Raw genomic sequence first — 10515 nt, forward strand, 5'->3', positions numbered from 1 at the left:
AAGAGTGCCTGCCCATCCCCACAGTGAGCCACCTCCTCGCTCTGCCAGCGCAGGCCCATTGCATCACGGAGGCCGAGGGCCTGTGTGTTTACCTGGCAATTATCTGCAATGGGAGCCAGCCCTTCCAAGCGGTTCTCTTTGATCCTCCCCAGCAATGTCTTCAGAGGTGGGAATCTGGAGTGGAATTCTATGAAGCTCCTCGGAGGTTCCTGAGAGTGACCCGAAGTCAGGACCAGCTCTCAGGGCCCCTGGGCCCATCCCTCTCACACCCACCCATTTGGACCTCACTGCTACTGCAGCAGACGGAGGATTTTAAAGAGGCCCAGTTTCCCCCTGCCAGGCAGTGAAGGAGTGTCTCAGGTGCTCCTTAGAAGAGATGGGTAAAGGTAAAATAGCTGCAGGTATATATATATATATATGGCTAAATGTCCATTCTTCCCTCCGACCAGTAGCTATGACATACACTGACTACCAGGGGGCAGACACTCAACACAGGAGCTGCCATGATGTATACTGGCAATTTAAAAATAAACAGCACCATGAGCCTGGCACCAACAAACCAATACTCGACTTCCCCCAAGTGGGACACTGGTCCTGCCACCACCATGGAGCAACACCCCACCAAATAGTAGCCAATGCTACTGAGAGCCCATGGTGCAAAATGTGGCCCACAGCCCAATCTAGCCCGGAAACAGTCACTGTGGGCACTGGGCAATTACATCACTTAGCAATGCCCAGCTTCCTCTCCCTAGTGACTAGCCTCCTTGGAGTTTCTTCAGCCCAGGAACCCAACTTGCTTTATTGCCAGGTGCAAATATTTTACAGGTCCACCAAATGTCTGTGAAGCGTTTTCCTGTGCCTCATCTCATTTGATCCTCACAGAAGTCCTGGAGTACTGAGATAGAAGATTTAATGGAATCCTATTTTATGGAATCCTATTTAGCAAGACAATGGAGATTTAGAAAATTTAGAATCTTGGCCTGACTGAAAAGAAGTAAGAAATGGTGGAACTTGAAAATGACTTCAGGTTTTCTCATTGTGCAGAATATAGTCAAACACTGCTACAGTTCAATATTTTACCCTTTCTTCTCCCTGCATGATCTACAATAATAATCTGCTTTGTGTTGACATTTACTGCTGTGTTGCTGACAATTACCTGAAAGAGAAGTTGGGGTGCTTCACTGGGCTGGAAAAAATTTAGCTAAATCAGAAAGCAATTCTAATTAAGCAAGTTTATTCTCTCTATATAAAAGGTTAAGTTGACTTGCACATGCATGATACATACAAAAAGCTCTCACTGGTGCCAATTGCATGTGTGTATTTAGATCTGTCATTGTTGATTGTGAATTTGGTTGATACTTCTATTATAGAGAAAGGGTGAATAGTGATATTAAATATTTCTTCTAAGTAATTTCCTTTTAATGTGCATGAATCCATGTATTGGGACACTAGTGTCCCGGAGCGACACTCCACTAAATTGCAGCCAATATTACCAAGACCTCATGGTGCAAAATGCTGCCCACAGCCCAGCCCAGCCCGGAAATAGTGGCTGTGGGCCACATTTTGCGCCATGAAGGCAGGGACTCTTGTTGGTGTTGCTCACTGCTGTATCCCACATCTAGAACAGTGTCTGGCTCTTGGCATGAGTTTAAGGACTCTGAATGGATAGATAAATTTGAGCAAGTAACTTGCCTTTCTGAGCCTACATCCTCCCTTTTTGAAAAAGAAAGGTGTGAGAATTAAATCAGATAACTGCTGTAGATAAAACATAGATCAAGAGCCAACATAGATCAAGTACTTATTCAGTGCCAGTTTTCAAATGTACTAAGTGCTTTATGTGGATTATTTTACTTAATCCTCTCCCAAGCCCTGGGAGGTATCCTTTTTATCTTCATTTTACAGAAAAGGAACCCGAGGCTTAGAGAAGTTGACTCACCTACCCAGGGTCACACAAAATTCCAGCCCACACTTGTTTGAGCCCAGAGCCGGCATAGACAGGCCAGTCAGCCAGGACAGGGGGGACAGGGGAGCTGAGACAGATAGCTCTACGAGCTGGCATTTACAGCAGATGCAGAGGTCACCTCCATAGCGATGGCATCTAGGCCCCAGTTGTACATCAGCTTGAGGCCCAGAAAAGCAGCAAAGCCGGGTGGGCAAGGCCAGGACCAGCTGCAGTGACTGATGACCCCCTCCCAGGCACTGACCAATCAGTAGAGGCCACAACCGTGAAAGAGCACACCTGGAAAAACGGATGAATATTCTGCTGAAACCCTCCTGAGGCCTCCCCTTAGATTCCTGCCTGCAAGAGAGACAAAAGCCTCAAGCCACAGGAGCCAGCTCAGGCTCTGTCTCTGGGGAGCAGCCTGCACATTCCCTTCATCTTCCCCAAATCTCTCCTCTCCCCCCTACCCCCCTGCCCGTGGGCATGCGTCTCCTAAACTCTAAGGGTTTCCAGGAGACTTACAACCAGGGGAGCAATGGGGAGCGGCAGCTGTAACCTGGGCTAATCCCTTGGCCCCCTTTTCTCTGACTTTCCAGTGAGCTAAGGCAGCCCAGCCTAGGCTCCCTGCTGCTGCTGCTTCTACGCTAAGCCGTTCCTTGTCTCACTGTCCCCAGCTTTAATAAATGTTCCCTCACAGTCATCTGGACTCGCGTTGTGAAATCTTTCCTACACAAAGTCAAGAACCCACACACGCCCAGCTGGCCCTCGGCAGGCCCGCTCAGGGCAAGCTTTCAAATGTCCTAAGCGCTTTACATGGATTATTTTACTTACTTAATCCTCTCCCAGATCCTAGGAGGTATTCTTTTCACCTTCATTTTTCAACAAGAAAGAACCTGAGGCTTAGAGAATTTAGTCACCCATCCAGGGTCACACGGAATTCAGGTCCATATTTGTTCGAGCCCAGAGCCGGCACTCTGAACCCCGACCACATGCACAGGACACAGGGCCCGCAGCCATGGCTCTACTAAATCACACAGCCAGAGACCCTGGTGGTCTGTCCGCCCCTTCCCCCCAAGCACCTGCCCCTCCCACGGAACCCTGCCATTCTGGAAGTGTCCCCTGTCCTCAGGAGTCAGCGTGGTGCATGTAGCAATGAGATGGTAGGTTTGGTCACAGGATACCTAACCTCTGGCACCTCCATTGCCAGTACCTTAATCTCAGGCAATCACTTCCCCATCCGGGACCCCAGGTTCTATAGGTATGATCAGCAACAAAGTCTCTCCCAGCCCTCAAACGGTGGGAGGATACTGCAGGGCAGGAATGGCCTTGACCTCACTCTGCTCAGTAACGAAGTCTAGCCTGCCTGGAAGACCACAGCAACAGGACAGATGCTGACGCTTCTTTTTTATTTTTATTTTTATTGATTTCAGAGAGGAAGGGAGAGAGAAAGAGAGAGAGATGGAAACATCAATGATAAGAGAGAACCATCATTGAACAGCTGCCTCCTGCATGCCCCTTCCTAGAAATCAAGCCCAAAATTTGGGCATGTGCCCTTGATCAGAATGGAACCTGGGACCCTTCAGTTCGAAGGCTGACTTTCTCTCCACTGAGCCAAACCAGCTAGGGCTGACACATCTTTTCAGTCTTGCTTCCTTCCCCATTTCCTGCTCGCAGGGTAGATGAAAAGTTTGACCGGGATTTTTATGAGGACAGACCGGTGGCTCCTGGAAGAACCGGAGGGAATTGGTGCTGTGCCAGAGGAGGAAGGAAGCCCTTTGTCTCGCTGCTGCTGTTGGATCTGGAGGGTTTCCAAAGAACACTGGCCTGTTAACGAGGTGTCCCCGGGGTCTTGGGGAGGGGGAGCCCTCCCTCCCTTTCCTCATCCCAGCCTGGGCCTGTCCCGGCAGCCTGAGGGGCCAGGGACGGCATTGCCAGGCATGCTCTGACCCTGTTGGTGAAGCTCCTGCCTGGTTTCCCTCCTGGCCTCCCCGCCGGCCCTCTCTTCCCCGGAACCTGGGGCAGCCTGTGGAGGAGCCACTGGCATCGCATGCCTTGGGAAACCTGGGTCAAGAAGAAGCCCGCCGTGATGAACTGATTGCTTTCAGATCTTAGAGCCAAAAGTGGCAACTGCTCGGTGGGCACCGAGTCAGCGATCCCGACACGGGGCCAGCACCTCCAGGGTGATGCTGGCTCTCTGGTTCCACCATCCACTTTGCTTCTTTAATTCTAAAGTTTTTTTTTCTGGAGAGAGGGAGAGAGATAGGGTGATTTGTCGTTCCGCTCATTCGTGCACTCATTGATTGTTTATCTACCCTGGCCAGGGATCGAACCCCCAACCTTGGCTTATCAGGATGATGCTCTTACCAACTGAGCTACCTGGCCAGGGCCCATTGTGCTTCCTTGACCTTCTGTGTCTGTCTCCCATTCCTCCCCTCTAGGTGCCCTCTGCTCACTTACTCTCTTTCCACCTGCTTAGATTCCTCTTCTCCTCACGCACACCCATACCATGCCATTTGTTGGACAGGTGTGGTCATTCTGGCCCTCAGTGGACTCCGGGGTGAGCCCCAGGCCAGCGAGGACAGAACAGAGAGCATGTGCTGTTGCAGGGGTGGGGGTGGGGCGGGTCAAAGGTCCCCTACATTCTCCCTGCCCCCTTCCTTGTTCAGGCCCTCCCTGCCCTTCTTGAGCTCTCCTCTCCCCTGCCAGGAGAGACCCCTTGGAAAAGGCTTCGGGAGTCTTCTAAGTCTTCTCTACTAGAGAGGGAAGGGAGGCCCTGACTTAAGGGAGCCCAGGGCCTAGGAGAAGGGGCCTCGGGTGGCCAGGGCAGTGCCAATTACCAGCTGGATGGAAGCACTTTAATAGTGTGTGTGTGTGTGTGTCTTCTCCTTTAAGGGCAGGGGTAGGAGGGAGATGACTATGGGAGTGGAGTAATCAGGCAGAAATGCAGGGCTGAGCGAGGCCACTGCTTGGGCAGGAGGAGGAAAGTGGCAGCAGCAGGCCCCAAGCTCCCGCCTCCCCTCCCCTCCTGTCCCTTGGAGGGAGTGGGACCACCTCACAGGCAGTGAATCGGGCGCTGGGCAAGGAGAGGTCCGGTACCAACAGATTCAGCTCTACACTGGCTCATTAGGAAGAGAAATGACTGAGCCAAAGCTGCCAAGAACCAGCTCTTCAGGATTGTATTGTGTGTGTTTTTTTCTGGCACTTTCCGCAGCACTGCCAAGCTGGTGGAGAGATTAGGGCAATCTGATGCTGAGGGCAGCAGGAAAACCAGTGTCCACACCGTGGACAGTCTGTGTGTGTCCAGCGCGGTGGCAGTGCCCGATGTCCTGATACGGACGGACTCTGGTGGTCCCCGGGGGCCAGGAAGGGACTCTCAGGATTGGCACCTCCAGACTCCACATAGCAGTCTCACGGTGGGCAGGGCTGCGCCCACTGACTCAGCAGAAAGAGTTCCGCAATGCGCCCTCTCTCCCAGGGATCCTGCCTTGGGAATAGGAGGCCAGAGTGCAGTGGTTGGGGCTGTTTGCTTTTCCAACACCCTTCAGCCACCACTCCCCCGCCCCCGCCTTCATTGATACAGTTGTGGTGTTTTTCCATCTGAAGAAAAATGCTGTGCAAAGGCTTCTTCCAGCCAAGTCCCCTAGCCCCAGGGGTGATTTTCAAAATAGTGCCAAACATGAATCCTTTTATAGCAGGATGTCAAGGAGTCCAGGGTTCAGGAGAAGGGGCCTTGGGTGGCCCAGGGCAGTGCCATTTGCCAGCTGGATGGAAAGCATTTTCATGTGTTTCTTTTCTTTCTTTTTTTTTTTGGGGGGGGGGGGGGTGTCACTTTTTCTTTATTGTAAAAAACACAAAACATTAAATTCACCATCTTAACCATTTCTAGGAGCTTAGTTCAGTAGTGCGAAGAATACTTGCATTATTGTGCAACTGATCTCTTAAGACTTTTTCATCTTGCAAAACTGAAACTCTATACCCACTAAGCAACGATTCCCCCTTCTTTCTCCCTTCAGCCTTTGGCAGCAACCTTTCTACTTTCTGTTGCTATAATGTTGACTGCTTTAGATACTTTAAATGTATTTGTCCTTTTGTGACTGACTAATATAGCTTAGTATAATGTCCTCAAGGTTCAAAACACTTTAGTATTTAAGTATTTAGTATTTTAATAATTCATATTTACACCCATGCATTAGCTGAATGTCAGCCCTGCGTTGGCCCTACCTCAAACTTAAGCCCCATTGCACAGTTCTGGCAATTACTCTTGCCTGAATATGAAAGAAACCCTCTTCCTCATCCCCAAACCCCCTTCTAAGCTGCTTTCCCTGGTGTTCTCAGGAGACGCTTGGAGTATGAGAAATCTCTCTAACTTCAGTCAGAGCTTTGGTCACGACTTCATTTCCCAATACTTGCTAATTCATTCCCAACTAGTTTCTTAAATACATCTCCTACTATCTAAGTGGAACTTCCTGTTATTTTTTTTTTCTTCTTCAAACACACTCTAAACATTCCCATCTTCATGCAGTTTCCTCTATAAAGAGTGTCTTTTTCTTTTGTTCTCAAAAATTACCAGAGATGCAGAAAAAGGAGAAACGTTTGCAAACCAGGGAAATGCAACCTTGGTGGAAACAAAAAGTGCCTTCCACAGAGACCAAGGGGAGGCACCTTTTATAGAGAAATTTCTCACTCAGGTTCCCGATTGGTTCAATTGTATGCAAATGTGATTTCCAAAGTTGTACAGTTCTGATTGGTTTGAATTGTGCAGTTCTGATTAGTCAGTATTGTGCATTCTAATTGGTCTTTATAGTGCAGTTTCTGACTGGTCAGTTTAGAAACAAATGAGGATATAATTGTGAATTCTGATTGGACAGGGCAGGTGTCAGTCCACTGGTGAAATGACAAAACCAGGAACTCCCTTATAATTGACCTAGATGGCAGGAGCATACTACAGGAGATTGAGAGTTCAGTCTCTGGCTTTTCCTGAAATGCAGACTGTGTAAGAGCCTCTTTCAGCCATAGCCACTAGACTCTGGTTACGAATTTAGGCCTAGATAGCCATAAGATCCCATTTTGGCAGATTTCTTTCATTCTTTTCTCTTTTAGTCCAACTCACATTCATCTGCTAAGCCTACTCAAATGGTACCTTCTCCATGAAAGTCTCTAACTATTACCCTGCTTAGAAATGATCTCTCTTTCCTCTGGTACCCTAAAACACCTTTTCCCCTAAAACTTCAGTATAGTGCTTATAATTCTGTCATCATCATTTGGTAGAATTTGTTGAGAATCATTTCTGTGTGGTGCAAATATACTGCACTTTACAGTCTCATTTGCTTTTCTATCTTATAAAATAGTATTTATGCATGTTTTCTTCCTTTCGAGGTTATGATAATAAAGCAAATGGGAGTTGGCATCAAACAGACGTGGTCTTGGACCCCGGTTCCATTATTGGCTGATGTAGTTTGGGCAAATTACTTACGCTCCTAACCCTCTGCTTTATTGCTTGGAAAACATGGATAATGATACCTCATATTGAGTAGTTGTATTGCATGAAATAATAGTAACAGCTAGCATTTACTGAATGCTCATTATGTGCTAAGAAATGCTCCAAGTGCATTTTCTATAATAACTTCTTTAATAATGTAAACCTTTATAACAATCCTAGGAGGTAAGTTTATTCCCACCAGCAGTTTGCAAGAAGGCAAGCCTAAAAATTTAAGAATTCTTAGTCTTAATCATTAGCAAGAGCTGCCTCCCTTAGGGTTGCTAATCTCCACCACAGGCTGAACAATATCTGCATACTACTTAGTCCAGCAATGGAAGCTATTATCTTAAAAATATATATATATACACACACACACACACACACACACACACACATGTATACACACACACACACACACACACATATATACAGACACTGAGTGGCCAGATTATTATGTTATTATGATCTCTGAACACATAAAAATCTGGCCACTCAGTGTATATCTTATATAATAAAATGCTAATATTCAAATTGTACCTGCAAACAGGAGTTCAACCAGCAGGCAGGCCGGCCAACCATCCATGTCCCCTCCCCCTGGCCAGGCTGGCTGGACCCCACCATGCACGAATTCATGCACCAGGCCTCTAATACACACACACACACACACACACACACACACACACACACACTGAGTGGCCAGATTATTATGTGTTCAGAGATCATAATAATCTGGCCACTCAGTGTGTGTGTGTATATATATATATATTTTATTGATTTCAGATAGGAAAGGGAAAGGAAGAGAGATATAGAAACATATACTGGGGATAGAGCCTACCGCCTGGACATGTGCACTGACAGGGAATCGAACTGTGACCTCCTGATTCATAGGTCTATGCTCAACCACTCATCCACAACAGCTGGGCGAAGCTATTATTCTTATCCCTATGCTTACTGCTGAGGGCTGGGCCCTGCCCTGTGCATCTTTGCTTCCTCACAACCCCTCGAGATTATAATAACTTGCATTCATAGAGCATTTTCCATGAATTTGCATTTGCCAGGAATTGTGATAAACCTCTAGCCCTAGCACAATGAATGAATGAGGGAGTGAATACAGAAATGGATGACAAGAGGGGACAGACTTTCTTGAACAACGGGCCAAAGTGGCCTGAACAGAAGGGCCATCCCTGCTAGGTTGTTCGCTTGGCAAGAAGAGGTTGCCTCCGAGGAGAGCCTCCCGGGGATCTGACTTGTGCCCAGTATTCATCAGGGTTTTCATTAACGACTCAAAAGATGGAGTGCAGAGGATGCTAATCAAATTGGTGAAGCCTGCAAGGCGGGGTAGGAGTGGAGCACTTAGGAGGCAAGCTCACGCGCGCAGACAGTCCTTGACAAATTAGAGAAATAAACAGAGTCAATAAACGGAGCTCCAGGAGCTGCAGGCTTCAAGTGGCTCCGAGGGAGCAGCCACCTCCAATGGATCTTCCTGGAGGAGGCTTGACCCACTTTTTCTTCGGGCTTCACCTGGCTGGACTGCACATTTGGGGAAAATCTAAACGCCATTCCCTTGAGGGACGTGGGCCCGGAGGCCTCCTGGACAAAGTCCCCTCTCCAAACGATAGCCTGTCTCCATTCCTCCCTGGCCTCTCCCCTTCTTGCCTGAGCCATCTGCTTAGCCGGGTCTCGGGGAGGAAAGAGGATGGCTCCACCTGCTTTTGCCAAGACCCAGGATTTGGTAAAAGCAAGAACTTGCCCCCTGGTGCCCCATCCCACCCACCGAAATGGTGCTGCTCTTCCGAGACATTCTCATCATTAAGTAACTTATTTTTTCTCATTTGAGGCTGCCCTGGAGCTTCTTAGAGAACGTGTATTGGGTGTGAAAGAAGGGACTCAGAGATTTGGTAGGGCATGCCTTGCACCTGCCTGTCTGAGCGGTGGGGCAATTGCAATAATGTATGGGCTTTGCCGCTCCAGCTCAACCCTCTGGAGCTATGTGGCATCAGGTAAGTGACTTAACTTCTCTGAGTCTAGCCCCTTTGGTCCCCAGCCATTGAAAGCCATTTGATTTATCTTAATCAAAATAGAGTGCTTAAAAGGAGGAATAAGAGGTTCTCAGAGACCCAGGAGCTGGTGGGAGAGCCTCTTTCTTCCTCTTCTTCCTGGAAGGTGTGAAGTTCTCCGCTGCTGCTTCACTCAGCACAGCTGTCCTCTCTCCTCTCGCGGCTGGCCTTCCTGGCATACAGGGCCGCACTCTGCATCACAGCCGCACCTGGAGGAAGAGCCTATCGGCAAGGACAAGTGTCTCTGAACCCAAATCTACTTTCCTGAGAAACAGAAACCAACCTTGTGCACAGGGTCAGGTGTCCACCCTGGCCCAAGGAGCCTGGTACCAACATGCCAGCCACAGCCCACCTTGGCGGGTGGGTGGGTGGAAGGGTCTCAGAGAAGAGAAAAAAAAGTAGGGGATCACCCAATGAGGTGTTCAGTGCAGTCTCTGAGCTTCAGTGTGCCAGTGTAACAATGGGAATAATATTCCTTACCTCAGTGGTTGGCAAACTCATTAGTCAACAGAGCCAAATATCAACAGTACAACGATTGAAATTTCTTTTGAGAGCCAACTTTTTTAAACTTAAACTATATAGGTAGGTACATTGTTATTAACTTAATTAGGGTACTCCTAAGCTGGCTTTTGCTAAAAACTCAAGGGACCAAAGAGCCGCATGTGACTCGCAAGCCACAGTTTGCCGACCACGGGCCTACCTCTTGTTATCCACCACCGGTGAATGACTGACCCTTGGTTCTTCCCAAAGGGGCTCTTTCCCTCCCTCTACCTAGTGCTCATTCCTATGCATGTGACTCTCAGCCTTTCCCCTGTAGCCCGGCCCTCTCCCAGCACACATCTCCACTAGGACAGCTGGTCACCAGCTCCCTCTTTCAACCATTCCAGGCAGAACTAGGGCCTCTCCATCAGCACGGTTTTTCTCCCCACCCCCACACCCACCTCCTTTTGACCAGTGCCTCCTCCATGTTTCTCATCTCCTAAGCCTGAAGGGAAGTTTCTACTTAAGCACTGCGGGACTCCATTTTTTGTTCTTGT

The sequence above is a fragment of the Pipistrellus kuhlii genome, unplaced genomic scaffold, assembly GCF_014108245.1.
Source record: "Pipistrellus kuhlii isolate mPipKuh1 unplaced genomic scaffold, mPipKuh1.p scaffold_m20_p_1, whole genome shotgun sequence".
NCBI lineage: Eukaryota > Metazoa > Chordata > Mammalia > Chiroptera > Vespertilionidae > Pipistrellus > Pipistrellus kuhlii.